The following is a 26,607-nucleotide window of genomic DNA, read 5'->3' on the forward strand; positions in this document are numbered from 1 at the left end:
ACAGTTACCTGTAGACTACTAGTACCATGAAGAGTGAAATTTTACTTTTAGGTGAAATTCAAATATGAATATTGTTGCCAACACCTGCACTTTCAAATACCCTATTTAAATCAAGTTCATCTGTATCAATTATCAAACACAAATAAACGCACAAATCAATTTAGTTTAGCATTGTAAAAACGTTATTCATAGTTTTCTCATAGACTCCAATGTATAGTGAATCATCATTTTGTTGAAATTCCCAAATCCAATTTTGTGCACACATATCCATTTTTAACCACCCTAGTCTAATCAAGTACATTAATATTAATAATCGAGAGTACATAAATACACAGATGTACCTATTTTTTATTGGAAAAAAATTATTCATAGTTTTTCATAAACTCCTATGTACAGTGAATCTACATTTTGGTGAAATTCCAAAATCCAATTTCTGGCAAACATATCCATTTGTTACCACCCTAGTTTAATGAATAGCATTAATATTAATAATCAGGAGTACATAAATACACAGCTTTACCTATTTTTGTATTGGAAAAAAATTATTCATAGTTTCCTCATAGACTCCCATGTATAGTGGATGAGCATTTTGAATGACATTCCAAAATCAGATTTTTGTAGACATAATATGCACCTTTAACCATCATATTCTAATCAAGTACAATTATGTTAATTATTCAACTTCTGTATGTGCACAGGTTAAGCAACTTTTGCATCGGAAAAAAATTATTCACAATTTTTTCATGGACTCCCATGTATAATGGATGCACATTTTTGATGAAATTCTAACGTCAATTTTTTTGTTCACATACCAGTTGTTACAACCCTATTCCAATTAAGGACATTTATGTAAATTATCAAATATATATATATACATGCATAGATATAGTTTAATATTGAAAAAGCATTCATAGTTTTCTCATAGACTACCATGTATAGTGAATCAACATTATCAACAGCTAATTATTAATTAAATCCAAATATCAAAATTTTTTACACACACGCTTGCGAAAAAATATTGCAATCCACCTGTAATTTCTATCCAATCCCTTTGAGGGGTAATTTCAAAATTATAGCAAGTCAGAAGGGACAATTTGAACATAAACACCTTGTTTTTTTGTAAGGGGAGGTCATTTGAAAAAATCTGAGAATTTCTTTTTGGATTCTATCGCCCCCTCCCCTCCAGAGGCGTTTGTATGTGCAGCTTTTACAAGCAAAAGGGGGTCATGAAATTTTGTCATCTTAAAAGGGGGTCATCAATTTTTTGGAGCAATCGGAGGGTGGTTCACCTATTTCGACTGATGCGCAGAAGGAATTTGCCGCCCCCCCCCCCACGCCATAATAACAGAACGCTGCCTTAGAAGGTCTTGAAGTAATTGTAGACGATATGTCTCTACAAGCTACTTGTGACGACAAGCATGACAAATACCTCAGTCTTCATTCAGCTGTCGTTTAACGCCCCTAGGGAGCTCCAGCCATGGCAACCAGGACGCTACACTCTTAAGGTGCCAGTATTGTGAGGTCGACCATACGTCAACGCTCATATGTAGTCGTGAAGTCAACTTGTCGACCACAAGATTTGCAGGTATGGAACTTTTTTTGTTTCACAGCCTGAAATGTTTTATTTACTTTGCATTTTGACACATGCGAAGAGGAATAACTTTACTTTCGATTTGTAATTTTCGATTTCATGTTGTTGGGTCCACAGTAGTTTAATGCCCCTAGGTAGTCATCATTGAAATAGCAACCTTGACTCTACGCACAATGAAAGAATGTCATTTAATGTAATACTTCAGTTCTACCAATGTTCTCTCAGCAGCTCGAATCAGTGCAGCATTGACAAACCCTGTGTTCCTGAAAACAAGGTCACAATTATTCGCAAAAGCTCCCCGCAATAGAAACTCCCTTTTCTGTCGATAATTGTCGAGCTGTCGATGAAACTATTCTACCCTGGACGATTTACCATGATCCAGACATTTCAAATCACAAAATTGGGCTTGGGTTAGCTATAGGAAATGAGTTTGGGGTAAGTTTCCGATAGATATTTTGTTCCACAGGTTGGGTTTATCTGTAACTTTGTTTTCTTTTATCTAAAATTACGAGGAAATACTTTTACTTTATTTCGATCGTGGTTATAATGATAATGGTAACATCTTTGTGGGAGCAAAGATAAAGCGCGCTGTGTTTTATGTGCTGAGGTACAGTTAACGCGGCCAAGGACCCGCTTGGGGGTCCAACGTAAACATTTATGATGCGAAGTACACCTACCCGCAGTCCCTCCACACTGTGACCTACGTAATGGTAGCACTGCTTAAAGCTTTCAAGCATTCTCGAAAGTGAAAGGTCATTGAAGGGCCATCGATTTGTCAATTTTACTTCGTGTGGTTTATTGTAGTTCAGCGAACCCATGCAGCCACCCAGCTATGGCAACCTGGACGCTACGCATAATGAAAGACTTTAAATATAACGGAGCAGTTGTCGATGTTTGGGAGCGTTTATAAGCACAGCTTGGTGCATTTTTTTACCTTTTTTTGTCTTGGCTTACAAGAAATCGAAAACATTCTCAAACCCACCTTTCCCATCATCTTTGTAGTGCTAGTCGTCGATTAAAGGATTCCGAGCTTGTGTTTCAGAGCCTGAACAGTACCGTAAATATGTACCTTTTGGCAATGTTTAAATTGTATTACTTTTTATGTCAACTCTGTGTTTGGGTATTGAAGCGCACAGATTCTGCAGTAATCAAACTATGGCAACGTGAATAAGAAACCTTCTTGTCTCAATGGAATGCCCTCGTAGCAGAGTGTTTCCATCCCAACCGATGGGTGCAACCTTTTCACTATGGTCCCTAGACGCAATGAAGCAATATTGTTTGTCGCTTATATTCTAGTTCAGATATTCGGATCATTGTGTCAATTTAACCGTGTCACGGTATGTTTACTTATATACTTCGATTTAAAGATTCGTTTACAGAAACGCAAGTTCTGTCACCAACCATTTCGTTTAAAATTAGGCCTTATTGACCGTCACAGAACAGATTACACATAAGTGCTCAGACACCATATTAATGAGAATGCGCCTAGGGAAGTATATTCAGACTTCCTTACTTTAACAATTATTTTGGGGGTTCATTTGAAAGCTCTTCGAGTAAGAAATATATTTACCGGCTTACTTTTTCGAAAATCGAAATGTCATTTTTCCAAAGAGTTATCACCGGAAAAGCGGCCATTTTTAATTTCAAATACAGGTACACAAGAGACCTGGCACAACCATGTACTAGGATGTGCAAAGCTATGCTACAGGGTTGTGCTAGCATCCTAGTACAGTGTAGATGAGCACGACCCTGTAGCAGAGCTGTGATTTACATCCATGTAACAGAGTAGATTTTTTTGCAGTCCTTGTGCATGAATGTAGAACGAAACCTGTAGCAGAGTCAATTTTTTTATAGTTGTGTCACAGGGATGTGTGAGACAGTACTGTGATTAGACTACAAATTATATCCCTTAACTATAGTTTCCTTTCACAGCCATGTCCCAGTAGCTCTGCTAAGAAGCCCTGGCACAGAGGTGTATACACCCCTGTTACATTACTTTACACACATGTGTTGCAGGGTTGCGTACAGACCTTGTACAGTCCTATTGGCCACACATGTGTACCAACACTGTGTATCATTTCAGGCATTCTTATTGCCCTGTATTTTGCATCTTATTATCAATTCTGTACACTATAAGAGTGTATATACATCTCCACACAACAACTCTTTCATACAAATGTGCTACAGCAATGAAACATACAAAAATGATACATTTTAATGTCAGAAATGATTTATTTCATACTAATTTCAAGCTTTTAACATAGTGCAATATCTAAAATTAACAATGATAGGTCAGGTGGGACATAAACCTTTTAACTGGTGTCAACACGAACGTTATTCATTCATCTTGATTTTGTAGCAAGGTTGACAAATGTACATTGTATAATGATATGAACAAGCAACCTAATGTCCAATGTGGCAAATAACTACTTATGACATGTGTTGATACAGGAGACTGAAATCTATTGTAGCTAATTTCATGATGGGCTGACAAAAAATGGCAAAAATAACTGCAAAAATACGCAATTGCAGATCATCCTAAGAACATGTCAATGAAAGCTATCAGATCAGTAGTTTTTTGAGGACCAAAATTTTTTTCACCAAAAATTGCAAAAATTTGCCCCACAATTATAATTCCATATTTCATCATAATTTGAATGTATCACATTTTGATCATCCCTATGAATCTGTATACCAAATATCAAAGCTGGCAGACATAAGCTTTTGATGAAATAAATTTTTGATCAAAAGTGACAAAAATTTGCATATTTTTGTAAAATTTGAACAAATCTGAAATAGATCATCCCAACCACTTATATCCCAGATATCAGACGTTAAGTTTTGAAGAAGATTTTTGAAAGATTTTTTACCAAAAATGACAAAAATTGCCTTAAAAATACAAATATGCGAATTTCAGTACAACTTTATTAATTCTGAGGTCACCCCAGTAAACTCCATATCAAATTTCAAATTAATCGAACAGGTGGTTTCAAAGAAGACTTTTTGACTGAAAACAGCATTAAATACTCAAAAAATATGATTGTGCAAATTTCATCAACATTTGAACAAACCTAACTGATGCTACCCAAAGTGAACTGCACATCAAATTTCAAAGCAATCAAACATTTGGTTTTAGACTCAGAGAAGAATTTGATGGATGATAGATGGACCACAATGATGATGCTGGATGACACTGGACAATCAGCCTATTTGATAAGTGCTCCATGTCGCTGACAGCGAAGACACAAATGACCACAAAAATGAATGTCTCTGAATTACCATTTGAAATAATTTCACTGAATGACACTGTACCACATACGTTTATCTTTCTGTCAGAAAATCTCATACAGAACAGTTGCCGTCTTTACTGGAATATAAGTTAAATGTAAACTACGTTAGAGTTATAGTTTTAACAATTTGCAATAACATATTTGTTTACTCTATTGAAAGGAAAATGTCTATTGTGTTGAAATATTTTTGTCCGGATTACATTACTTTGAACTCTGCAACATGATGTGATAACTCTACATGTAGTTCTTTCGCAGATATGCTGAATACATGAGTGACCCACAATACTCTCAGCACTTACAAACTCGATATCATCAATTAATCTTAACACTTTGCAATTGTATGGGCAGTACTTGGATATATCTATAAATTTCTGAAAACCAATGTAGGCTTGCTCTTGCAATTGAACATTCACACATCTTCTTAAGAATCCTTATGCAACCTATTAAAATAAACCAAAAACTAACATGTAAGTGCAAAATATTACCAAGGTTGGGAATATGGGCAAGTTACTCGCAAAGTCCTTTCTTAGAACACCTTACATCATAATTTAGTTGTGATTTTCTATGCCATATGTAGTAGAAAACAATCTGGATTTTACAGAAAAAGTTGCACTACCATGCCATGCCCGTTGCATTTTGATTGGTCGAGCAGAACCAGGTGACTGACCACAAATACACAGTAATGGTTTGTTTACATGCCCGTCAATATGAATAATAAGATAAACAACTCAAAGTACTGTAACTTAACAGCTCAAACGTAAATCATAATCAGTCACAAAATAAAATGGAGCACTTGTGGGCCAAGTTTAGATACTTTTTTTCTGAAAACATCTCCGGATTTGCCAAATTTTTCCAGAGCACATGAGACAGTGTCGCGTATTGCTCAGTTCTGGGGCGCCGTTTTTTGCGCTTTGGAAATTTTTGCAAATTTGACGGTTTTCTTGGGTTCATTGATAATATAATGGAAATAACAAACTCCACCTGACTATTAACGTTTATTTATGAGCGCGGCAAGCCTTACCCATTAATTTTTGGCTTTCCTCTTTTCCTTGCCCATAAATAAACGTTAATGGTTAGCGTGTCACCTGTTATTCTATAACAAACATACTCACATAAAGATGTACATACATACATACATATATACCTCCAGACATACATGCATATATGCTTATATACATTCAGACAGACATAAAGACATATACACAACATACATACAGATAGACATATACACAGACATAAATAAATACTGACATACATACAAATAAATATAAGCATACATCAGGGCTTATTTTTTGAAAATGGCATGAGAGCTAAAATTCACTCTCCCAAAACTATCAGGTGAGTGGTATGCAAGTGACTAAGCAGCTCCCATGAAAATAGTCAGGCGAGTGAAAAAAAATTGTGTCATCTCTTGTTATTTGAATATGGCACTGCTGACATTAAGAGAGTGATTGAACAGGTCCCCTGAAAACAGTATGGAGAGTGCATGAATAAAATTTATTACGAAAACAATATGCACTAGCTGTCTTTCTTATTGTCATGTAATAGAGAAGGAAGAAAATAGGGTTATGTATTTTGATAGATGGAACAGGATAAGAAGTGTTCTCCCACCCAAATGTTCATAGCATATTGGCCAACTTTCAACATTTTTCGAACAATAAATTATGCAGAAACTTGGCCTCTGTTACATTCATGGATAAATAGATGAAGTTATACTTTTTAAAAGGACATGTAACTTTTTCATGATTTTTTTCATACAAGCCTTTAAAAATACTACATGGTATGCACATTAGATATATTGGCATTAAGACAAAAACCTACCAAGACAACAGTGCTGTCATCAAACATGTTTGGTTTTGAACATGGAGGTATTTTTTTACCTCCATAGTTTGAACTACGCCAAGAACGCGTACAGAACTAGATTTTACACTGAATCGTGCTACCAGCAGTCCACAGTCAAGTTATGTTTCATTTGTTTACGTTTGCGGCCCGCTGAAACATCCTGCATGCTCGTTGGTCTTCAACAAGACTTAACTTGGCCAATTGTTACCGCGATATATCAAAGTGATCACAAGTTTACATTTCACAAAACAAAACGAATTTATCATAACAGCCACGTCGAGGTACATGATCCGCGGTGTGTACACTCGAAGGCAAAGAGGGCTGAGGGCAGCCAAATGTTTCAACAGGTACCACTTTACGACAGTCACACAGAACTCCTATGCTGTACACCAAAATGTTGCAAAAATTTACGTCTTTCAAAGTTTTCCGGTAGAATGAACTCAGGATCATTTCACGATCTTTTTTCAGAAGTATCAGGTATCTGTCCAACTTTTTAGAGTCATTTAATTATCATTTAATTATCTTAAGCTTTCAAAGGACCAAGAGACCTAGCAGTCGCTAAGGCTAAACTGTTTAATCAGAGATTATGCATTTGTTTCCGTGAGTTGTGACGTGTAGTGCCATTCATCATGTTGTAGACACTTCCTCCACGTTCGATCTGCGTAAGCAATATGATCATCGTTTGTCACGCATATTTTTCCAATGAAATCTTGCTGCCGCAGGATAACCATTGTGTTTTGAACACTTCAAAAGAATATGGCAGCCAAAAACCGGAGTTGGTATGAAAATATGAGAATGAAGGGCTGCACTTTGTACATTTGTGTACGTGTAAACTCCGAACCGTAGTGGTGCTATATTGAAGTGTTAGGCCCGCCGCCGATACGCTATCATGAGACGAGTACTATTGTAATACTGTATCACATTGTTGCACCTAAATCGATCCATTCCATTGCTAGAATCTGCTTGCCGAGAACGTAATTCATACTGAAGTGAAGTGAACTGAATATTGAAAGTATTATTTAATTTGCTACACTGTGCTTTGCGCGTCGGTCGGAGGAGATTAGAGATGTTACATTTTGGATACAACGTGTGCCTTTGGTCTCAAAAACTTGGGCCCCAGCCGTGGCGAGAGCGGCTCATCACTCTCGCGGAATTTGATTTGCGCGAGCGGTAGGCGAGCGGAGCGATCGCTCGCCTCAAAACATAAGGTCTGGCATACATATACAAACATACATGCATATATTTTTAATATACACATACAGACATAGACATACAGACACATACATGCATATACATATATATACGAATATGCATACATGCATATATATACATGTATACATACATCCATACATATACAACCATATTTTACATACATACATACATACATACATACATACATACATACATACATACATACATACATACATACACACACAGACAGACTGTTCCTTGGCTTAAAGTATAGCTTTTATTACCATATACATACTCCATGGTTCCAATGTTTGTAATGTGACTTTTATGTTTCAGACAACTGCTTATGAAGCCTGAAAGGGAAACAGTCATCAGAACTGCGCCTTGCGAATTTCTTGTTTACAAACAATGTATTTCGTGCACTATATCTAGATGCATCTCATTATCATAGCTGCAACATTTAAATTATGTGATGTAGATTATGACAGTCATGTTAACTTTCATCAATCACCATTGGATACAGTGGATACATTGGTCATATGGGTCCCATACCACCTTTGAGCGCAATTCTGACAACTGTATCCTTTTAACATGAATGCATTAGAGGATGTTAAAACCTACCGGATCAGTTGGCCTTCTTTCCAAATACCACCTCACATGATGAACTCCAATAATTGCATTTGCTGAATGACATTGTTACATCCTTGGATAGATTTTTGTAGTTACTGTATGTGTATCCTGATCTTACAACCCCAATGAACTGTTCACATCTGGAACAATATGAAGGTATAAACTTTGTGATATGTTTTAAATTAAGGCTGATTAAGCCTCTGAAATGTTATCAAATAAATGTTATGTAACATTCACACATCAGATAATTAATCAATGCAAACAAAAATGAACAAGAAATCCATATATAATAATATTAAAGCCCCAATAAATGTATGAGAATGTACAGATATTACTTTGACAAGATTTTTCCATTAATGAAATTATAAAATACACTTACCACTGGATGTGGACCATAGACAAGTAGAGCCAATTCCACCTCTGTTGAACTTTTAAATGGATAAAAAGCAATATCATGATTAATGTTGCTTTCATCATCACTAGATTCATCTTGGTCATCGTCATCGTCATCACCATCATCATCATCATCATCATCATCATCCATATTACCCTGTTATACATCTGCACATCCAGTCTGTTGATCATGATTCGTTGCAACTGCATAAGTGGAGACATACATTTTTAAGAATAACATATATTATTGTTTTACACACGATAATTCACAGTAACTATACAGTTGAACACGTCATTTTGAATCCCACTGTTGTGGAAGTGGGTCCTGTGATCTGCTTATTCCGTTGAGAAAGGCTGTCAATTTTGCTGATATACTACAGCTGAAATGTCAAGTACTTTGTTGAAGCAGCATTTGATTGATATTGATATTGATTGATATTCATGGGTTCATGAAGCATGAAAACATGTCAAAAATATTCATTTACTGCTTCACATGGATTTTTTGTGGAGTTTTATCTTTCACGCTGTTAACCTTTTCTATTCAAATCAGATATGTTTATGATAGTTGCAGTGTTCTTTTTATACCTGTGGTCCAGAACATTATTGAATTTGAACAAATTTCCTGATGATTAGAATATTTCTGAAAAACCCTGTAGGCTACATGAAACAAACAGTTTGTACGGTACATGGTGTTTGAATAAAATCCTAATGATTTTGCATTCTGCAGTCAAAAATGCAATATTTGGATCAAGTTAAAACGTTTGCACATCTTTTTTCTAATATAACAAGCGACCTAGCGGCCGATATAGCTCCGCTGTGTTTATGTAGAGAATAACTATTTTTGACACATGTTGATGAAGAAGGTGGAAATCTTTGATAGCTCAATGCAGTGGCCAGAAAAAAGTGGCTAAAATAAGCTGCAAAAATACACAATTGAAGATTTCATCATACTTTGAATATATCACATCGGATCATCCCTAAGAACATGTCAACCAAAGCTATCTGATGAGTAGTTTTTTGAGAATAAAATTTTCTGACCAAAAATGGCAACAATTGCCCCTAAAAATAAACATAGGGCCAAAGTCCCTGAAGCCACTATAGACATGGATACAAAATTAAGTATTTCCTGACTGTATGAAATTATCTCACTAAGGTCATCCTAGAGACATGTAAACCAAATATTAAAGCTGTCTGACCAGCGGTTTTGAAAAAACAAGCGACTCAACAGTTGACAGAGCTCTGCTGTGTTATGTAGAGAATAACCTTTGTGACACATGTATTGATGAAGAAGTTGGATATCTTTGATAGCTCATTTCAGGATGGCCTGACCAAAAATGGACAAAAATTCTGTAAAAATACAGATTCACATATTTCATCAGACTATATTAGTCTATAATAGCAAATAAACGAGAGTTAATCACATTCTAATTAAAGTAAACAAGACTTGCTTAAATCAAGATTTACGTCATAAAAAAACAGCATATCTGTCAGGTTATAAAGAATCTTGAGCTGGTTATCTTTTAATATCAGGATTTTCATCCTATTAACCAAGCAAATTTTAACTTTCAAATTAACATTGTAAGTAAGTTCTGTTGAATAAGTTGAGACTGTATGCTCTAAGAGAAAGCACACTGAAGAGACAAATGTTTGAAACTTAAGAAGTTCAAGGTCATCAAAAGCATTATAAGGAATCATGTTACACTTTCATTGCACTGTTTACACAGATTGCATAATTGCTATAAATAGCACATGAGGAATCTTACAGCCCAGCTTTACCATAAAAACCCTATCACTTTGACTACTCTTTTAATTGACCACTCTATTTTTTTCCTCAAAAAGTAATCTTATTTTATCCTTACCAAGTCAACCATAAATGGAAATTAGAACTTTCTCTATCTCTATTTATTTGACCATGCTATCATGACAATGAGCAATTTCTTTTAGATAACATAAATGGTGGTTCAGAATATATCAAAGTTGGGATTCAGGAAAGTTGCCTTTACATGTTTTAATCCTCAATTCACTATGACCTGTCAAAAAAAGTTTAACTTTCTGATAATTCCACACTAAATTTATTTTGGCTTTGATGATTTCCTAATTAATTCAATTATTTAAAATCATATTAATTATTTTTTTCTGGGTGAATTGATAGGGTTTATACAGTACAAGAATTACATACAATGTAAGTCAAACTTTGACCAAAATGACAAAAATTCCTTAAAAATACACATTTGCACATTTCATCACAATTGAAGAAATCTAAGTTGGGTTATCCCTAGGGACCTGTATACCAAATAACAAAGCTGTCTGACCAGCGGTTATGAAGAAGAAGATTTTTTACCAAAAACACCTTTTTTGGCATTAATTTGCCTATTTTCAACAATATCAAAAAATTTAAAAAAATGGTTTCTCAAAATCATATTTTTCATCTACACAACAAATATCAAATCAGTAAGTACTGTAGTTCTCAAGATATTTGAGTGGACGGACGCCTCACAAACAGACATACATACTTACATACATACAGACTGACGACGGACGCCGGACGGATACCCATCCCAATAGCTTCTATAGACTATAGTCTATAGTAGCTAAAAATTGCAGATTTCATCATTATTTCAAAAGATCAAATGTAGTTTCTCTATAGAAACCTGTATACCAAATTTCAAAGCTGTTAGACAAGTACTTTTTCAGAAACACATTTTTTGACTCAAAATTGGGAAAAATTGCTTCAAAAATTCAAAATTGCAGATTTCATCATTATTTCAATAAATATCATTTAGTTCATCTATAGAAACCTGTATACCAAATTTCAAAGCTATCAGACCAGTAGTTTGGAAATACACATTTTTTGACTAAAAATGGCAAAAACTGCCCCAAAAATACAAAATTACAGATTTCATCAGAAATTAAATATATATTACTAAGTTCATCTATAGAAACCTGTATACCAAATTTCAAAACTATCAGACCAGTACTTTTAGAGAAATACATTTTTTGACCAAAAATGGCAAAAATTGCCTTAAAAATGCAAATTTGCATATTTCTGCACAATTTGAACAAATCTGAAATAGATCATCCCTAGGGACATATGTACCAAATATCAAAGCTATCTGACTGGTACTTTTGAAGGAGAAGATTTTTAAAGATTTTTTACCAAAAATGACAAAAATTGCCTTAAAAATACAAATATGCAAATTTCACCACGATTTGACCAAATCTGACTGAAGTCACCCTAAGTAAACTGCATATCAAATTTCAAAGCAATCGGACAAGCGGTTTCAGAGAAGAAGATTTTTTTACCAAAAACACCAAAAAATGCCCCAAAAATACAAATATGCAAATTTCACCACGATTTGAACAAACTAACCTGAGGTCACTCCAAGTTAACTGCATATAAAATTTCAAAGCAATTGGACTTGGGGTTTTAGAGGAGAAGGCAATTGTTGACGGACGACGATAACGGACACGACGACGGAAAATCAACCTATTTGATAAGCTCCGCATCACTGACAGCGGAGCTAACAAATATAACTGCACAATAACTTACACTTCCATGATTCTATTCCACTGCAACTAACCAGTGTTCTTGAGAATCCTGAGATGTACACGTTATCATGGGTGATCCATCTTCCTAAAAATTGCCAAAAAGGTATGTTGCCATGGATAAATTGACCAAATCACGCAAGCAATGGCATGCACATTCTAGGAAAAGACTGACTGTACTGTATCTTGCTGTTGTGAATTATCCTCTCTTCAAGAGGCACTCCCACTTGGTAACATTTTTAAAACACATTTTTTTAATGCCAACGGTCGATATTTGACGTGGCGACTGCGCGCGGATCGCGAGATATCGATAAAAACATGTCATTTCCCGAGCGTATTTTTCACATCCCGAAGTTTTACGATCGTTTCTGATTTTGACCCGAAATCCCCCGAAGGTTTGTTGTTGTGCTGATTGATGATATTCTAGGGAGTCTACAATAAGTTAGAACGACGCAATTAATTTACTTCCCACTGCAAAGACTTTATATACAGCATTATGCCATTACCTCAGGTAAGTTTTGTAAAACTTCTCCTTAGTTTTGTCGTTTTCATTATTCTAAATCAGTTGTACTATATTTTTAACCAATACCACATAAACATCAGTTTTTACATGTCAAATATTTGTCGCCTCCGATGACTACATTTTGTCGTCTGCCACACAGTACGCCGTACGCGTGGTATGCGTCTATGCATACCAGTGTTCTCCACAAATGAAAATTAAAGGCGGGCGGCTAATTAGCATATGTATTGCATAATATTTGCATACAATTTACATATCACCAGGGCTATTCACAAGGCACTCCAGTGATGAGATATACTTCTGACATTCTCAATATTTTTCTCCATTCAGCAGTGATTAATGGCAAGCTATACAATTTATTTTTACATTTAAATCCTGTCTATTTACTTAAATAAATAATAAAACATCAAAAGTGAAAAAAAACACATTGAACTAATACAAACAATACACAATTTAGTAAATAAATTGCACAATACAAACATGAAAATTCAAAAGTAAGCCTACATGAGAAGTAATCAGTGTTCGAAATAATCGGTGGCAAATGGTGGCACGTTTTCATGTGACCCTCTGTTACTATATGTTTGTCTGTAGCTGGATTGGTAAAGCCATGAACGTCTTTTTTACGTCCATGACAAGTTGACACGGGACTGAATAATGCACTAAGTTACAATGCGGAGTCAGCGGAGCATGCCTGCAGAGAAACATACGTTGACTTTAAAACTCAATTCATAATAAAGGGAGGCCCGAAAAAAATGATACCAAGTATTTCCAAGAGAAAGATTTGAAATTTCATCGACTCTTAGTTCGGCAAACGTACAAAACTTCGACAACTGCGCGGCGTAGGCTGCCATGCATGTTTGTGTGGAGCACGCTGGCGCACTAGATCTCGATCACACGCGACCAGTAGGCCTACAGAACCGTATGTACGGTACATAGCTGCTGTATTCGGATGATCACACGAATGATGATTTTAGCTCGTGCAGTTTCTTTTTACTTCATTTCATTGTGCCTTTGATATTTTAAAACGGTCACGGATTTTGAAACTTGATCAAATGAACTGCTTCTCAAAGTCAATCGAATGAATCCATGCAAGTTACGAATGCGTGACAGGAAATGACACACATGGCTTCAACGTCATGTGGACGTACACGGATCTCAAAATGGCTAACTTGGCTCGGATACGCAACGACCTGAGCACGCGAAGTACCATACTTTTTTGCATCTGATATTTGTCTCAACCAATCGTACGATTTTAGCCAGATCTGATCGAAATCACTTTTCCTGACCATCGGATCCTTACAAGTACGAGACATTGGCGGCAATGGCAGTTGACAATAGCATAGATGCTTTGACTGAGTGTCCGCTGGCAAAAATGCAACACCGAGCCTTCGAGTGTACCGTGTCCGCGGTTGTATGAAATGGACGGTGTCTGTACGGTACGGTCGGCAGCTTAACACATTTCAAGCTTTTTGAATTGAAGTCTTAGCCAGTGTTCATCGGCACTACGGCCGTTTCACACTTGAAAAGCTTGCTGAAATAAGAGCGTGACAAAATCGCCGCTGAGAAACATGGGTCTTCAACCACATTTACTAAAGAGTATCGGCGCCGGCGGATATGAAACAGGATCGGGCGAAAAAAATAAAGGATTGGGGCCGTCGGGGCCTGGGGAGAACATTGAGGATTGCATGCAGTCGCAAAACAAACCGACAGATGTGTGAACGGTCCCTCTTTATTACACGACGTTGTCAGTTGCTGTCATTTTTATTCAATAGGCTTTCAGATATTGTTCGGACAACTGACTGTGAAAACAGTTTAGGCGACAGAAAACAAAGGTGGGCGGGCGAGATTAAAGGTGGGCGGCGACAAAAAGAAGCCGGGCGCACCGCCCGTCAAAAACCCCTTGTGGAGAACACTGCATACCACTCGGCGGCCGCTATGTATCAACCGCATGTAATGTGCTAGTCACATATGCGAATTCTGGTGGAATCAAACTTTGTTTTCCGTGTTTTCTCAGAGTCAGTAAGACTAGGCTTTCCCCCAGGGGGCATGACCGATCACCAACGCGAGTGGTACTGTGGCATACAGCAGCGTAAGCGTAGACTCATACTCCATAGCTTAGTTGACAATGGCCCAAGTGCCGAACGTTCAATGTTCGGAAGCTGAATTTAGGTGGGCCACCGGAATTCAAACTTTTACTTTTTTGAAGGCATGTTTTTATCGCTATCTCGCGATTCGCGTGCAGTCGCCACGTCAAATATCGACCGTTGGCATTAAAAAAATGTGCTTTAAAAATGTTACCAAGTGGGAGTGCCACTTTAATGAAAATACAGTATATATATATGCATGCATTAAACAGTTCAGGCCCACTCCAAATATATTATTGCTATAATATAATATTAAACACACTATCAAATCGCCTATACTGATGTGTCAGATTATGTCATTAGTTACACCATTGACACTGACTAGCCAATATAGACTATTTTTGGACATCAGGTAAGTCAAAGTCCCACTCAAAGTTCTATGCACTTACACTGTCTTGACTTTCCAGAAGCAGTTCTTTTTCAACTGCTTGCCGCTTCACTTCAACTAGATGACTGGTACTTTTAAGGTGTCTTTTGAGATTAAATAATCTACGAAAATCTTTTCCACAAGTTTCACAAACAGTGTCTTGTGTATCCATTCTAAAAGATAAAAATAGGCCCATGTTAGCCGGGTAATTAAAATTATTCTGTCTTGTAATAATTGTGGGGTACACACTTTGGGATAGGTTCGGGTTAGAGAGAAACAGAATTGCCAGAGACAGCTTTGTATTATGTCTTAGTATGACGAAGTTCAAATCTTGACCTTTATTACTATCACAGGTCCATATATACATTGTAGTATGAATAATCATTAGGATAAATGAAAGACACGTCTAACTATTGACATGCCCAATGCATAATCTACTTAATTAGTAAAGGAGTTGGTGGGTAGAGCTACCCCATACACGTGATTCCGAACAATTATAGTATGGCTGTAGCAGCTCTCCATCCATGTAAGTACGATACTTTGTAGATATATTGTAACCACAGGGGAACCAGAAGTCTGATTGTTTTTGTTGTTGTGTGTATTGTTGTTGTTGTTTATTAGTCATGTTGTTATTGTTATTGTTGTTGAAAATAAAATTCAACAAACATAACTATTGTACATGTATTGTTGTTGTTTCAAACGTATTGTAGATGTCCTAAAAATTGCTATAATGACGCTATCATTATTTGACCCAATATTTGAGTTTTAATGTCAAGAAATGTAAGTCCATGCATATTGGAATGAACAATCCATCACATGTTTACCAGACGAGTAATATACCACTGCAGCATACAGAGGAGGAAAAAGATCTTGGTGTAACAGTGCATTCCAGCCTCAAACCTTCATCACAGTGTATCCACGCAGCAAAAAGAGCAAATAACATGTTGGGCATCATTAAAAGAACAATTACCCACAAATCAAAAGACATATATATAATTAAACGTTTGTACAAGCAACTGGTGAGACCAAGATTGGAATATGGTGTGCAAGCATGGTCATTGTGGTTACAAGAGGATATTACCCTACTAGTACTAGTAGGAGAGAAAGTTCAACGCCGGGCCACAAAATTAGTTCCAGAACTACGTAAACTACAATATCAAGAAAGATTACAGCACTTTGGTCTTACTACACTGGAGCAGAGAAGAACCAGGGGAGACCTGTTGCAAGTTTTCAAGATTTTAAATGGATACGACTCATGCAATGTATCACTTCAACTGTCATCAAGTACTACACGTGGACACAATTATAAACTGCTGAAACCAACTGTCAGACTAAATATACGAAAATACTTCTTCTCATCTAGGATAGTCAATACATGGAACAGTATGCCAGCCAACATTGTTAATGCACAATCTGTCAATGACTTTAAAAACAAGTACGACGCTCTGCCAATATTAGAGAACGAAGGGATTTTCATCATCCTCTGGATACCTTATCCCTCATCTAAACTGAACTGAACTGAACTGAACAATACAACTCTCTCCAAAAGTAGAGAGTTAACATTTGGAGAGAGTTGCAATGGGTCAAATAATGATAGTGCCGTTGTAGTGATTCTTACTCTTAGGACATCAACATTACGTTTAAAACAACACCAACACTATACTATAGTTATGTTCGTTGATTTTAATGGTCAACAACAATGACAACAACAACAACAACAACAACAACAACAACTAACAAGCATAAACAACAATGGAAACAACAACAACTAGTACCAGACTTGTGGGTCCCCTGTGATATAACAAATCAACAGTTTGTTTCTTGCCCTTCACCATGTCAATAACATAAACATAGCATGGGCCAGGTTCAGGCTATCACATGTATACATTTCGTTAGTGTTATCTCTAACCCGGAAGTTTAAATGAAAGACCTATCGCCCGGAGATGTTCCCCTCTTCTCACTATAAACATACTATGGTCCATAGACCCTTGCTACAGGGTCCATACGGGCCAGATGACGGTCCTGGCCAGATCTGTTCTATTTTTGTACATCCATGATTAGTTCAACCTTAGGGTCTATGGTTTAACCGTAGACACGATACTAGGGCAGCGTTTGCTCAATGCTCCATAAATGACCGAACGCTTCCGTCCAGCTTTCTGATTGTATGCATTGACGTCGCCATACGACTATTTCACGCAGAGTCTGTTATCGTAGATAAATAGTTGACCATTTCTTGTGTGGAAATAAAACATACACGCTGGGCCTTATTACCGTGGCCCGATGACAAAGGTATCGATAGCATAATCAAAATCAAATGGCATTAGATCAAACTGACATCAAATTTACTATTCTAAGTATACCTAGCTAACCTTACTTTTTCCAAACAAAAATATCAAGTTTGATCAGAAATTCTGACTCACAAATCAGATCGTCCACGTAGCCGACACGAACACGAAGTGTCTGATACCGGCTACCGAAAACTATGAAAAATAGTAAAGAATGATAACTATCAGTTTTAGGTTGCAGGTAGAATAAGTCTGTGCCTTTGTATAAAATACTATAAAAATAGTACTAGAAAGTGAGCAACCAGCTGAAAGTTAGTCGAGGAGACCTTAACCGCATCTCATTGTCGGCTACATGGACTGTGTGCCAAAAATTAATCCGGTCGTTCCAACAAAACTTGTGGAATGAGCGTTTCACATTTCTCGTATGCAATGCGATTTTCTTTTTATCAGCTTGCATGACAGTCATATTTATATATGTAAATAGTCGAAAAACGAAATATTTTGAAAACTTTTTGAAAAGTCTCTACTTACCTGAGATTTGTGTACGGCTCGGTCGACCAGTCTCAGGTCTGTCTGCACTACAATCTGACCAGCTGGAGCCCCGAACACGATCACGTGATCACCTAAGTTGGGAGAATTTGCAATCGTTCTTCATCGGGAAACTCATATTCGTACGTTCTGCACAACGCCGTCTCATTTCTTATGTTGTCAGTCTCATCAAATTATCTCTGAAATGTATATTTTATGCAATTGTTAAGATAAAGATTATGATTGTGACTCGCGTTTAGAATTTTACTTCACTCACTGGCGATAGTCTCTCACAACCTCTATAGGCAGAACGTTGTACCCGGCCCTGTGCGGCCGGCCCGCGTAAGGAATTAGGGAGCCGTCATTATTTTTGGCCGGGGGAGTCGGAGGAATCTGAGAGGGGGGTCACTCAAAAAATCGAAAGCTACAAGGGGGGGGGGCTACTCAATTTTGTTGATATGTACTGAAGCATTTAGTGAAGTTGTGAATTAATACAACAATAATAGTGATATGACATTAAACTGGTCCAATATTCATTTTCATTCAAGGTAATACATTACCAGGTCCATGGGACATTTGAGATTTACAAATTTAAGTAGGACCATCCTGAACCACTGATAGTTAGTGGTGGTAAAGAACAGCAATATGTATGCTTGAGATATATATGTTCATACTCGGTATATGTACACACACATTATTGTCTGTATACTCATTACACTTGTGTTTCACGTTATTGTGATCTTCAGACGAGAATGATCAGCTATTTGACGTGGCAAGGCTTATGTTAGAGGCTAGTACTGAGTACATTTTTCAGTACTTCCTGATTAACTTGCCTCATCATTCATGAGAAACGTCTGCTTTCTATATTCTACGCGATAGGGGAAAATGTGTAAAGCAAGCTAATTCTGATTCTATAAAGTTTAAAACCAGTGGAATGCCTTGACAACAAACCCATCTTTTATTGCAGGAAAATAATAATAAATAATAAATGTGAATAAATGTATGTCTGTCGCTATTTTTTCTTTATCAAAAAATGTAATCTTCATTGAAATCAGTGAACAGTTTTGGAATACTGTCTCAGATTTCTGTTCCTTTGAGTTATCTATAAGAAAAAAATCTGAAAATACTCCTCACGTGCCACCAAATAACACCATTTTAATCTCTATTTTTCAAAAGCTCCAAGTCCCCCCCCCTCCTGACCTCCCCCTGTCACCACTTGTGCAGTCACTTGTGGTACTTTCACACAGCATCTTCTCCTGTAAAAAAAAATCCTACGGAGAACACTGCATATGATCAGAGCACTGGATACAGACCTGTACATCAGCCCCTATCACAGCAATGGAACCTCTTTCTGACACAGACCTGTACTAAAGGGTTTAATCAGGTTCTGTACAGGGCCTGTGACAGCAGCAGCAATCCATTTTACTGTATAGATATTTAACTTTCCCAATTTTTCTTTTTTTTTGGGGGGGGGGGTCACTCAAAATTTCTTTAGCAGAGAGGGGGAGTACTCAAACACGTCAAGGTTGGCAGGGGGGGGGTTACTCGAAATTTTGGAGTTTCTAAAGCAATTCTTCTGACCCCTCCAGGCCGTAAATAATGACGGCTCCCTTACCGTTGTAAATATACACCATCGTCTGTCATCGTCATCCATTTTTATGATGTATTTGAGACGGTTGTTGCAATAGAATAAATTCGCTGTTTTGATGTTTTTGATTGAGATTCTTTAATAAAACACTACAACAGTAGGTTTTTACTATATCACAAATTGTATTTATCATCGTTGCATGAAGCCATTAATGATGATTGTATAATGCTCACCTCATAATCAGCTACTTGGCATGATTCATCGGTCTTCCTATCAGCAATAATTATAGCCTGTAAGGTGCATTTTTGATTTGACGGTAAAACGACCCCTATGGACTACAAATATTGCAGCTACACTATAGTCTTCTTTGCATCCACTGTCCTGCCCCGCGCCCCTGGTCAGTTGAATGAACAATCGCGCTGCTTCTATGCTTTCACGAACTAATCATCCCCAAACATACGCATTGGTCACTGGACTTAACCCAGGTGAATGTGCCTGACATGATATTGACACTGACCTTGTGCCTAATTCCCGACATTTGTGCAAGCTAATGTGACTGTTCCGTATGAATTTGGCGACCATATTTTCGTGTTTCATACAGGGGGAGTTGGGGAGTTCGAGATTACAAGAAAACAAACAAACACACAATAATTCACCACTCCAAAGTATACTACATAGATTTGGGGCTGTAAAAACACACAGCCAATCAAACAAGGTTGTAAGAAGTGAGACATCTTGGTTAACATTGTTTATTTTCAAACTGACCACATACAAGTAGTTTCGTGCACACAGTACACCCGGGACAGCGACAGTACACAGAGGGCCAATCATTGCACAAAGTTACTGTGCCAGGGGGTCCTAATGTGGTTCCTCCTGTGTTACCGGTGTGGGAAGCCATATAACGCCGGTAACACACAACCCTGACACGCAGAGATGGTGCAGTGATGTGTGTTAAGGTGTCACATAGCTGTGAAAAATAGGACTGGTACAGTGATGTGTGTTGATGTGTTGCTTGACTTTGTAAAATAGACTGGTACAGTGAAGTAGTAAGTTTTTGTTCCTTTTTGCGATAAATAAGAATTTTTACACCCATTTTATTCATTTATCTAAAGGAAGTGAAGGAAAAATTAACCATCCATGTAACTAAAGTATGACCCTGACCTATATACGAACTCACGCACGCGCAACAATTTTGGCGCAGCAGTGCATTGTCCTGAACTAAGCGGGGAAATTCCCTGCTGAGTCAGGTCCTGGACTTGCGCAATACACTCACTGGGTATTAGAACGAACCACTGATGCTGGGACATGTAGAAACTTGTTCTGTCTGACCTAAACACACAACATGTATAGACACGTTCCGAAGGTGTACGGGAAATTCCGTGTGAGTCATCACCATCAAACTAGCCTATATAAAGGGACTTTTACCCGTGTTGTCAGTCAGTCGCGGAGTCTAGCTGATGTTGAACACGAAGTTAACTAAATTTCATATCCATTTAATCCATAATGTCGTAGGTATCTTTCCAGCGGTGGACTAAATCCTTCTTGTTTTTGTATTTCTAGTGCCTGATGAAATATGTCCTGAATAAGTTCTGAGGCGGGGGTCTCGGTTGCACCTTTTTCTTGTATTTGTGTAAGCAGCTGTTTATATTGCACATAATAATGTTTATACTTCTCTCTTCTTTTTGATACTCCTGTTTTTCCCTGTATCACATCAATAATAACACCTGGTATAGGAGTTAAAGCTAAAAGAACTGGAACTGTTGGAATTGCCGCTATTACAGCAGAACTTACAAGAATTCCCTTAGTCACATTAAGAGCCATATCAATTCGACCCATTAATTTATAACTTCGTCGATATGCGGCGCTAGTTCTTTCGATATAGTCGGCCAATTGTTCAACGCTTTCAACAACTGAGATGTGCATTTTTTACTGTATATGTAAGGGATGATAAAAAATAATTGTAGTAATATAGAAAGACAATATGGCAGAAGGAGGAGAAGATATACCACTCCAGGATTTCGATGATGCAAATTTAAATGATGATGACGCTACTGAAACATTCTATATAGAAGATAATGCCCTTGCAGAAGCTGATCCTTTCCTTGCTAGCCCGCAGGTAGATCGTGTGATTGGACAGAGAGTAGAACTTGAAATAGATATGGCTGAACAATTCTTAGATGAGAATAATATTACTGATGAAGCAGCACGAAACGAATTAATTTTGAATGCAAAGATTGAGAATGGAAAGCTGTATTATAAAAACCTCAGGCTATCAAAACTTTCAGGAAGTGGATTTAAATCGCTCAAGACAGTAAAAAAAGAAGCAGGAGGATATGAATTTGTAACTAAAGTATACAGTAAGACGGGGGACAGCGCAGAGCCCGAATTTGTGAGAAGTACATTGTATTCTGAAGATGTGAAAAATGATAAAATACCAGCTGAGAAGATGACGCCAGAAGACATGGGTGTATACAAAGATGAACTGACATTCTTACGACAAGATGCGTCTGGTAATGCAGACAAAATACAAGCTTTTGAAAACAAAATCGAACAATGGAACAATCTAAACCCAGAATATAGAGCTATTAATGATGAATTAAAGATTGCGAATATGCGTATTAGCGACCTTAACGATGAAAAAGTTAAAATAAGGCTAGAGAAAAGAGAAGTTGAAAAACAGTTAAAGGAAATTCCTGTAGAACACACCCAAGCAAAAGAAAAAGCCGAGAAACTACTAGCTGAACTCATAACAAGAGAAGCTAAAATTGACAATCGAATTGAATACGAAAATGGTAAGATTAGCGGGGCACGTGAAAGTCTGGCTACGACTAGGTCTCTTCGTGATGTAATTTCTGATCCAGAATTGTCACTCAGGCTGAAGCTGACAGAGTTATTTAAACGAAATGGTATAACAATCGCTGCAATACTGACTGCCCTTGGAATGACAATATCAACAATTGCCCTGGCTGTGACTAGAGAGGAGGAGGAAGGAGGAGCAGGAACTGGCGGGTCTGGTTCAGGTCCGCCCAAAGTATACACAAAAGCTAAAGAAATTGTAAAGCAATTTGGCGAATGGTTAAAAACATTGGCTGCAAAAAGTGCTGCTGCAATACCAGGTTTAATCGGCTCCCTTGTCAGTTTTCTATTAAAAACAGCAGGATCGGTGGTTGGATTTGTTGGAGAACAGCTATGGATATTTTTAACTGGATTAACATTAGTCATTATAAATAAAATTATGTATTAATATATGGCCCCCTATGGCATCGACATGTTGGTGAAAAGAATATTGCAAAGTTTCTTTCTAAAAATAAAGATCTGTTTGGTTTCTCCGTCGAATTGGAATGGTGCAAACTCCGACGAGTAAATCGACATATCCTTCGAGCAAATCCAGGTGTCCGACTCAAAGATGATAATCTATATCATAACATATTAGCTTTCGTGAAGGAATGTCAAAAGACTAACTTCTTTAAGCGACTAGAATTCATAAACGTCTTTCAGGAGATTGACAATGATGAAATGGAAGTCCAACATTTACAAGAATATTGGGTTCTTCGATTGATTCGCGACACAGGCAATCGATTTATCTTTCAGTCAGACGGAAATATTTATGTAAAGATGTGATTAATTTTCTTTTTTCTTCTACTATATACATTACACGAAAAATGGGGTACGATAGAACATTATCACCGACTTTCACCAACCGAATACCGCATGGAACGAAGTCAGAAAGAACTCATCATGTGATTGCTAATATTCCAAGTGAGGCAGATCCAGGCCAGACACTTATCATACGATGTCCGAAGTTAGAAAGCGGAGTAGTACTAGTTCCAGATACTTTCGACCTGGTTTTTGATCTCGAAGTAATGGGAGATGAATATAACCGAGTAGTTCAAAATGTTGCAAAAAATTTGGTGGAGCGTATGAAACTCACATTTGAGGGTCAGACACTTTTCGATTTGAGTAAATATAACCTTATTGAATGTTATCGCGATCTCTTCAAACATAAAAAGGAGAGAACGAACATGACACTGTACGGAATTCAGAACGAAAATCTAAGAAAATTAAGAAGCGGTGCGACCGATGCAGATGCCGCCGTCGTGGGCGATAAGTTACTTTTCGACACATATAAAACAAAATATGCTATTCGTCTGTCTCATCCCCTCGTGACAGGCCATGGAGTTGCATATCCAAAAGCGTTAGGGAGTCATATTGAATGGGAAATTACGTTGGCACCCGCCTCCCAATTACTTGTCAGTAATCAGGTTGTTACAGCCAATTATAAATTAAAAAACATTCAAATGGAATACGAAACAATAACTGACCCCGAACTCGCGGGGTCAACTGCTGGTTATTACAACGGTGGAAAAAGTTTTCTCTACGAGCATATACATTATTCTAGAATAATACCATTCAAAGAATCGGACACGGTTATCAATGAAAATATAAATGTACCACGACGTAGCATTAGAGGTATCGCAATACTCTTCACTAAAAATCAGAATCAGACAGAACTTAATAGCGAACTTTTCTTTAACCCATCCATTGAATCTGTGTCTGTAATGATTGAAGGCATTGCAAATAAAGTGTACGCTCAGAAGATGATACCAAGACAATTTTGGCGAGAGGTGCGACGGTATTTTGCTGAAGATAAAGATTGGTGTGAAATTGATATAGATGAAGTTGATTATTTGAAGAATAAATTCTGTCTGTTTATCGATCTGCGTAGTTTTAAAGATATTGAGTTTCATGGAAATGGTTTAAAAGTAATGAACACAAAGGACGGAATACAGCTTGAGATCCTGAAGAAAGATGCCTCGTGGGGTGGCGATGACGCTCACAATGATAATATATTTGCCCACGTTTATGTTATTAGCGATGCCCAGGTATCTGTTGAAAATAGTAGATTAAAGTCTTTACAATATTAACCATGACCCGTCATTCCTATCGGCCGTGTTTCTGCCAGCCATTCGCCCGTGTTCAGATTGTATAGCTGCACACGTTTGATATCATTTGGCGCCATCATGATTTTACTACGCTTTTCACTACGGATTTCTCCAGCCTTTTTCCGTACAAACTGTACAAACTGTGCCGGCTCGGGTTCCTTCCCAGTTTCAAACAGATCCTTATAATCTTCAAAGTTCAAATGTTTTCTAACACAAACATCTTTTATCCCTTTATTTTTTTTCGTCTCGGAAACGGGAGTTCGAAAAGCATACACTTTCGAGCGTATGCCGACAAAATCAAGAATAGGTTCACCATTCAACTCATCTTTAAATTTACCTATCACTTTTTTATTAATCTTCGGAAAGTTGGGCCCACTCATCCCACTAGTATCATATATAGACTTCTCACCATTCTTTTCAACATCTTCTCGGACTATATCATTGAAAGTTACGTCCGGATCCGGGATCGGCACACTGTAAACAAAACTGTCAGTATCCATGTAGGCTAATCGTATTCCAGGGAACCGTACTCGAAAGTAATTGTAATGCGTCTCATACATAAGCAGCTTAGAAAGTTCCAGTACTGCGGCGCCGATGAAAACTGGTTTTACATATCTATGCTCATCCGTTTTCAGTTCCAGTAGGGCACTGTCGCAGGAATCGCCATCCTCTTCGGAAGTTATGAAAGTTATATGTTTCGTCTTTGGATTATACTTCTGAATCTTTTTACGGCCACTATCCGTACCGTTCCAGTCCGAAACAAATTTAAAGTCTCTGTACTTTCGAACATCCTCTATTGTCTTACCGAACATTGCATTATTCATCAGCTTATAGAAATTCTTTTCGAAATCTGTCTTCCCGTTTGCTCTCATTTTAGTGTTAAAGTCAATATATTTCGCAAGACATGCCCTCTCATCGAAAGCAAGCACCCGATAAATCTTTTTCAATCTCATTCCCATCCGAAGATAGAATTCCAGCAACTTGTAGTGTAAGACGTATCTCTCTCTGTCCAACACACTTGTAATCAGTCGAGTGCCCTGCCTCGGAAATTCATAGTGATGTGGCGCTAATGGCAAATCGCTGTGTTCTTCATGTAATTCGACCGGATATTCTAAGTCTACTTCTAGAAAACTTGGTGGAAAGGTGGAACCAGGTCCCCACCCTCCGGAACCCGCTCCACCGACTCCGCCTCGGCCCCCTTCTTCCCATTCCTCCCACTCTTCCATCGTCATCCAATGAAGTCCGCCCGTAGGCATTGCCTGACTCATTGCCCAGCCGTAGAGATTGTTTGCATCGAGATATTTTATTTCGGTCACCGGCTTCTCTGGATCCCAGTTCCCGCCAGCTTCACCAGCCCCCTCGGCGACGTAAGCAGGATGATTTGTCTGTAAGTAATGAATATTACACTGGCTGATACCGCCTCGAATTCCCCTCTGTACGAAATTCATCTGCTCAGCATCTTGAATGAGCCCAAATTTATTACCTGTGTAAAGTAACATAGCATCCCATGTCAAGCCGGGCGCCGACATATAGTGGGCTGGATCTAACTTGTACGCTTCTAAACATGTGTCACGGAAATTTTCGAATATATTTGCAAGAAGGAGAACGTCCGTCTCACAATAGAATTCCATATAATCACGAATCGTCTTACATCCAACTTCGTTCCATACTCGCAATGCATGTTCGTAATCAGACTCTGAAATCCCCTCTTCCGTCAATTCGCTATAAAATTCCCCCCTCTCCGGGAGC

At 37.6% G+C, this 26,607-nt stretch overlaps 2 long non-coding RNA genes across 3 annotated transcripts in view; one reads left to right on the plus strand and one right to left on the minus strand.

Annotated features, from left to right (window-relative positions):
- Positions 1 to 1,444: 1,444 nt before the first annotated feature.
- The window catches only part of LOC139133394 (uncharacterized), a 46,973-nt gene continuing 21,810 nt past the window's right edge, over positions 1,445 to 26,607 (plus strand). Inside the window, exon 1 of the long non-coding RNA XR_011552586.1 lies at positions 1,445 to 1,585. This is a non-coding gene — a long non-coding RNA (uncharacterized lncRNA). The remainder of the gene's footprint in view (positions 1,586 to 26,607) is intronic.
- On the minus strand, positions 8,274 to 20,464 carry LOC139133393 (uncharacterized). Of its 2 annotated transcripts, XR_011552585.1 has the most exons (6): positions 20,149 to 20,464; positions 18,331 to 18,527; positions 15,537 to 15,687; positions 12,488 to 12,571; positions 8,924 to 9,141; positions 8,274 to 8,684 (listed from the first exon to the last, which is right to left on the minus strand). It is a non-coding gene; the product is annotated as an uncharacterized lncRNA (long non-coding RNA). The 2 variants fall into 2 exon arrangements; XR_011552584.1 differs by lacking the exon at positions 20,149 to 20,464 and having other exon boundaries at positions 18,331 to 19,134.

This window comes from Ptychodera flava, chromosome 5, assembly GCF_041260155.1.
Source record: "Ptychodera flava strain L36383 chromosome 5, AS_Pfla_20210202, whole genome shotgun sequence".
NCBI classification, from domain to species: domain Eukaryota; kingdom Metazoa; phylum Hemichordata; class Enteropneusta; family Ptychoderidae; genus Ptychodera; species Ptychodera flava.